This window comes from Panthera leo, chromosome B1, assembly GCF_018350215.1.
Source record: "Panthera leo isolate Ple1 chromosome B1, P.leo_Ple1_pat1.1, whole genome shotgun sequence".
NCBI lineage: Eukaryota > Metazoa > Chordata > Mammalia > Carnivora > Felidae > Panthera > Panthera leo.
Genome location: NC_056682.1, coordinates 183,217,612 through 183,224,904, shown reverse-complemented (window position 1 = coordinate 183,224,904; position 7,293 = coordinate 183,217,612). Strand labels below are relative to the sequence as shown.

Sequence of the window (7,293 nt, the reverse complement as noted above, 5' to 3'; positions counted from 1 at the left end):
AGCATTTTTAATCATGTAGTCTTCAAAGCTGTCCCTCATTTGCAATGACATTAGCCTTGGTGAGTTTTTTTTCCCCCTCTCTTAAGCTGTCAGTCGCTGAGGTTTTCTTATTGCTTTCTCTGGCAGAGGCACATTTATTTATCGCAGAAGAGGCTGACTTTGAAAGGATTCGTGCAAACTCTCTGCTGGAAATGAAAAGAAAACATCTCATTCCCAGCCTGTGCTATCTACCGCAAACCTTTCACAACCAAAAGCTAGTGATCGTCCTGGCGGACAGATGTCATCTCAAGCAAGCATGGATCCCTCTGTTTGTTTTTCTTGCTAACCCTGCACGACTTTGAACCCACTCTGTAAATAAAAGAGCCAGGAGCACAAAACTCTTTACACTTCCTGCCTTCCACCCAGTGTGCTGACATTTCAAAGCCCCATATGTTTCCCTAAGCAACGTTTCATGAAAATACATATTAAAAATAAAAACAGTGTTTAGGTTATTTCAACCCAGGAGAAGAAAGTTGCCTGGGGCTGTTAACTGTGCCCTGTGAAGGGCAGTTTACAGGATGCTGTGATTGTCTCCGCCCCTTCTAATGGCAGCAGGCACTTCTGAAAGGCTTGAAATGGAGATGTGCTTGAAGATCTGTGACAAATGTATGCTTCTTCGTTTAGCCGTGCAAGTTAGAAATATTCTGCACTAAGCCACAGGCAGGATGTTGTTTTAGTAAATATTTCCCATCCAAGAATAAACAACTGGGGACACCTGGGTGGCTCAGTCGTTAAGCGTCCGAGTCTTGATTTTGGCTCAGGTCATGATCTCGCGGTTCATGAGTTGAAGCCCCGAGTCAGGCTCTGTGCTCTCTCAAAAATAAATAAAATAAATGTTAAAAAAAAATTAAAATTAAATTAAAAAATGAACAGCTGGATAGAGTTGAAAACAAGTCAGGCTACTAAAGACTTGGAACAGACATTTGCCAGTTTCCTCTTCAGCATGGATACTTCCCTTCCTGCTTTGATTTTCCTCGGGGATACACTCCTCTTCCATTCTCATTGGTGGTCAGGATGGGATTGATCCAGCCCCCAGCTCCAGGAATGGACTATAACGGGCTCAAGCCAATGATGTATCCCATTCCTCAGGCCACATGGATTGGTCAGGAATGAGCTTGTGATCCAATTTGGGCCAATGATTCATAGCGATAAATGCTTACATCAAGAAAAAAGAGCTCAAATAAACAACCTAACATTACACCTCAAGGAACCAGAAGAACCAATGAGGCCCAAAGTTAGCAGAAGGAAGGAAATCATGAAGATCAGAATGGAAATTATAAATGAAATAGAGTCTAAAAAGACACAAGGGGGAAAAAAATCAGTGAAACTAAGAGCTGCTTTTGAAAAAGATAAAACAGAGAAACCTTTAGCTAGACATACCAAAAAAAAAAAAAAAAAGAGGACTCAAATAAAATCAAAAATGAAAGAGGAGAGATTACAACTAACACCACAGAAATGCAGAGACTCAGAAGAAGCTGCTCTGAATGATTGTGTGGCAACAAACTGAACCATCTGGAAGAGATGGACAGATACCTGAAAGCATACAACCGACCAAGACTGAAATCATAAAGAAACGGAAATTCCGAGCAGACCTATTCCTCATAAGGAGATGGAATCGGTAACCAAAAACCTCCCAACAAAGAAGAATCCAGGACCAGGTGGCTTCACTGGTGAATTCTGCAAACCATTGAAAGAATTAACACCAAACCTTCTCGAACTCTTCCAGTTTGGGCCAGTGAGAGAAGTGACGCTCACGGGACTTGTCCGGGAAATACTACAGATTCTCTGTCCCTGGCTCACACCTGCTGTGGCGTGAGGATACGAGGTGTGGAGCTGCCAGAGCAATCCGCTAGCCTGGGGACAGAGCCTGTAGCTGCCAGGAGCCTTTGCGTGGAATCTGGAGATAATACTGTCACCGGTTTAAAACTAGGGAGACTGGAAGAGCCAGATCCTTGGGTGGCTTAGACTTCCTTGAAGCCAGCCCTACCTCTGGACTTTTCAGTTGTGTAAGTCAATAAATTCTCACCGTTGCTTACGCCGCGTCCGATTGAATTCTCTGTCAAGTGCAAACACGAGACCCAAATGATTCAAAGCCGCTAATGCTCTTCCTGGCCGTGCCTAGCCAGCATCTAAAGAAACTGAAATCTCCCCGTGAATGCATTTTCGTGCGTCTGTTATGATGGTTTTTAACTCACCAGCATCCTCCACTCTTCCTTTTCTACATGGAACCTCATTGTCTCTTAGGAAACCACCCTTCCCCCACTCTCACTCCCTGCCACCCTAGCCGACCCCGCCTCCTGGCTCCCACAGTAGACATGTAACCCAGGCATGACCAGTCAGGGCATTCCATTCATGTGACTATTTGATTGGATCGGGGATCAGTAAACTATCCCATGATGGCCAAGGAAAATCAGATCCAGGACTTTCATTTTAACTCTTATAAAAATGGCAGTTGGAGAATTTGCGGATGTAAACATCTCGATGGGCATATTTGCACCGTGAACTTCGTGCATGGAAAGAACATTCCTGAAAATAAAACAATAGAGAAAAAAGAAAGACAAAGGATAAAGAGATGGTGAGAGACAGACCAAGTCCTAAACAACTTTGCCTGAGGCCTGGATCCAGCCATACCTGAGGCATGTAAAGCAATAACTTCCTTCTTGTCAAGACAGTTTGATCTGGGTTTTCTGTCACTTGTAGTTTAGAATCTTGTATAATATGGACCTGAATTTTTTTTTTCGCACTGATACAAGTATTTATTTCTATTTATTGCAAAGCTCTTATTTTTCCTTAATGTGAGGTACTTAATGCAGAAAGTCTGGAAAACACAAAGAAACTAAAGCGAAATTTGCTTTTAGCGCTACACCTTTGAAATTATGACTGCTAACCTATAGTATGTTCTTTGAGTCTTTTCATATGCATGCTTATGGACTTCTGTAACATAATTTCCAGATCATGGAGATCGGGAATTTATTAAATTCCTTCTTTTTCACAGATGAAGTAAATTTTTTTCTTTCTTCTTATTTTTTTTTTTTGATTAACTGTTTACTGTCATAGGTTGATTCCAAATTTTTATTATAAATAATGTTTAAATGAATACACTTATTCATTTCTTTGTATGACATAAACTCCTAGGGGTAGAATTGCTGGGTAGGGGACGTGCTTGCTTAAGGTTTCTTTTTTTTTTTTTTTTTAACCTTGTTTCACACTTTATTCCCTGACTTCTGTAGCTTAATTAGCTGCAAAGAATGAATTGTGTCTAAGCAAAAACTGCAAAGCCCGGGCCCAAGGGGCTTGGGCTTAAACATGCTAGCGATCTAGATCGTATGAGATCCATAAACAACGTTTTAAAAAGCAATCCTAATATAAAATAGCAGCTCCCCGTGGTTTCTTCAGCTGCATCAAAATTCTCCACAACATCTGGAACTTCATCTTCACCCTCTTCGGTAGCCAGTGCTGCTTTTCCAGCCACAGGTTGCATGGGCAGAGCTCGGTCAGACCCACTTCTCAAACTAGTCAGACCCACTGCACCGCGATGGTTTAAGATCCTGGGTAGCGTTTCTGTCACCTGCTCGGTCTCCCCATAGCCTGTGATGGTGAAAGTGCTCGCTGCCGGGGAGACCTGGACTGTAGGGTTGTGAAGGTAGATGGCTGTTCCTCGGTTTGGGAACACACTCACTTCTTCAATACCGGAGATCTTGTTCAGCCCTAACTTCTTTAAGGTGAACTGAGGTTTTGTTTGTTTTTTATCGCCTGCAAACCACCTTCTCCTTTGGGCCAGCGGTTCCTTTCCCACCAATGCACCCTTGTGCTCGCAGGTTGGCGAGTTTCTCCCGGTTCGTGAGAGTTTCTTTCATCTTGTTGGAGCAGAAATGGGGACTCGGGTTGGCGCCCAAGGGGTCTGGGGGGGGGGGACCAGCTGACATTAGGGGCACACACGTGTGGGCGCAGGATGGTGTCTGGGGCTAAGACTTTTGATATAGTTTGTCATATTGCTCTGCAGAAGCCTGCTTGAATCTGTTCCTCTTGCTGCTCTGCCCGCCACACGATGGCACACACTGGCGACTACTGTTACCTCTATTACGACCAAGATGGACATTTTTTTCACATGTTGGTTGGCTATTTGTATATTTTCTTTTTTTTTTTTTAATTTTTTTTAACGTTTATTTATTTTTGAGACAGAGAGAGACAGAGCATGAACAGGGGAGGGTCACAGAGAGAGGGAGACACAGAATCTGAAACAGGCTCCAGGCTCTGAGCTGTCAGCACAGAGACCGACGCGGGGCTCGAACCCCGCGTGGACCGTGAGATCATGACCTGAGCCGAAGTCGGACGCTTAACCGACCAAGCCACCCAGGCGCCCCTGTTTTCTTTTTTAAAAAGGAAATCTTATCTTATTTTTTTTTTTATTAAAGTATATTTGACACACGATGTTGTGTTAGTTTCAGGGGTACAACTTAGTAATTTGCCAAGTCTCTGCATTATGCTGTGTTCACCCACAAGTTTGGTTACCATCTGTCCCCTTGCAGTATCATTGACTGTATTCCTTCTACTCTGCTTTTTATCCCATGACTTACTCACTCTGTAACTGGAGTCTTGTGTCTCCTTCTCCCCGTCACCTATTTTGCCCAACCCCCACTCTCCTCCGCTCTGGCAACCATCAGTTTGTTCTCTGTACTTATAGTTCTGATTCTGCTTTTGGTTTATTTATTTTCTTTCAAGATTCCTTTTAAGAGTGGAATTATATGATGTAGGTCTTTCTCAGTCTTATTTCAGTTAGTATAATACCCTCTCGGTCCATCCATGCGGTTTCAAATGGCATGATCTCATCTTTTTCGTGGCTGTGTAATACTCCGTTATATATACCACCTTTTCCTCATCCATTTGTCTATTGTTCGACACTTTGAGTGCCTATCGTATAATGCTGCAATAGACATAGGGGTGCATATATCTTTTCAAGTTAGTGTTTTCATTTTCCCTGGGTAAATACCCAATAGTGGAATTATTGGATCACCGGAGAGTTCTATTTTTCATTTTTTGAGGAACCTCCCTACTGTTTTCAGTGGCTGCACCGATTTACATCCCCACCGATAGTGGACGAGGGATCTTTTTTCTCCATGTCCTTGCCAACACTTCTTGTTTCTCATCTTTTTTATTTTAGCCATTCTAACAGATGTGAGGTGATAGCTCCTTGTGGTTTTCATTTGCATTTTCCTGCTGATTAGTGACATTGAACATCGTTTCATGTGTCTGTTGGCCACCTGTCTGTCTTCTTTAGAGGAATGTCTACTCAGTTCTTCTTCCTATATTTTCAATTTTTTTTAATGTTTATTTATTTCTGAGACAGAGAGAGACAGAGCATGAGTGGGGGAGGGGCAGAGAGAGAGGGGGACACGGAATCCGAAACAGGCTCCAGGCTGTGAGCCGTCAGCACAGAGCCCAATGCCGGGCTCGAACTCACAGACCGCGAGATCATGACCTGAGCCAAAGCTGGACTCTCAACCGACTGAGCCACCCAGGCACCCCTCTTCTTCCTATTTTTTAACTAGATTGGGTTTTTGTGGTGTTGAGTTGTAGAAGTAATTTATATATTTTTGATATTAACCCCTTATTGCATATATCATTTGCAAATATGTATTGATATTTTCTATATATTCTTGACTTGCCTCTTTACATCCCAAGGTTTGGAATTCTTTTTCTCTCTTTTCTTTCAGGAGTACCTGGAGAGATAAGGTAATGCCTCATTATCAACCATTTTAGTTAATTTTTCCACTGACATTTTCTGCATGTGCAAAAAACTCCAGACCCCAGTGGATGTATTTTGATTGGAAACATCCATTGTCCGTTGCTTTGAATTTTTTCTAACAATTTTCTCTATCACTGACCTGCCATGAGTTAATTACATTGACTCGAGAGGTACTATTGTGTATTATACTAGTTAATTTAAAATGGGTTTGGGACCAAGCTTTCTGGGGCCAAAACCCAGTCCTATCACTTAGCCATGGTGTGATATTGGATATTGTGCTGAAAATTTCTGTGCGTTTCCCTCATCTGTAAAATGGAGATAATAGTACCGATTACATAAGTTTTTTTTTCTTTTTAGAACAAGATCAGCCTTTTTTATATTTTTTATTTTTTTAAATTTACATAGGGTTTTTACAGTATCATTAAGAGGAGTCAAGCACTTGTGACGGGACCTCCTCATACAAGTTAGGCCCTCAATAAACATTAACTATTAGTAACAGACTATGAGAGCTACACCATGTTGAATGTTTACTGAGTTACAAATGAGATAAATAACCCGTGTGATCTTCACCAACTCTCTGAATTAACTTCTTTTGATATGTCCATCATATACATGAAGAAACTAAGATACATAGGGATTAAATAACTTAGCCAAATTCTCCTTGTTACTGTGGAACTAGGACTCACAGCCACCTGCATTGCCTCTGGGAAAATACAGAAGACAGAATTATTTGCATTTAAATTTTTTTTTTAATTTTCTTTGTAATGTTTATTTATTTTTGAGCACGAGCAGGGGAGGGCGGAGAGAGGGAGACACAGAATCCAAAGCAGGCTCCAGGCTCCAAGCTGTCAGCACAGAGCCCGATGTGGGGCTCGAACCCACGAACCATGAGATCATGACCTGAGCCAAAGCCGGGCACTTAACCAGCTGAGCCACCCAGGTGCCCCTTAAAAAATTTTTTTTAAGTTTCTTTATTTTGAGAGAGACAGAGACAACATTAGCAGGAGAAGGGTAGAGAGAGAGGGAGAGAGAGGGAGGATCCCAAGCAGGGTCTGTGCTCTCACTGCAGAGCCCGACGCGGGGCTCGCACTAAACTCATGAAACCATGAGATCATGACTTGAACCGAAACCAAGAGTTGGCTGCTCAACCGACTGAGCCAACCCGACACCCCCAGATTATTTGCATTTTTAAAAAGACCTCTCATTTGAAGACCATCTTTTTGTTAGAAAAGTTCATTTCCATTCCCTCTCTTGGTAGAACGTCACATTCTGCCTATCACTTAAACCGTAGAGCGATTTTGTCCAGCAAGCTAATACACAGTTAAGGATGACAATTACAATAAAAAGCAGGATATTTAAAACAATTTAAATCTTTTTAAAGATTTAACACAATTTAAAATTAAAGATTTAAAGCAATTTAAAACAATCTTACAGTACTGTCTGCTTACAGTAGTTGAAACATATTTAGAAAAAAAAAAATGAGTGGCATTCTACCGACCATGTTTTTA

General features: G+C 41.8%; 1 pseudogene; it reads right to left on the bottom strand.

Moving 5' to 3' along the window:
* Positions 1–3,298: 3,298 nt before the first annotated feature.
* On the bottom strand, positions 3,299–3,896 carry LOC122218529 (annotated as a pseudogene).
* Positions 3,897–7,293: the final 3,397 nt, after the last annotated feature.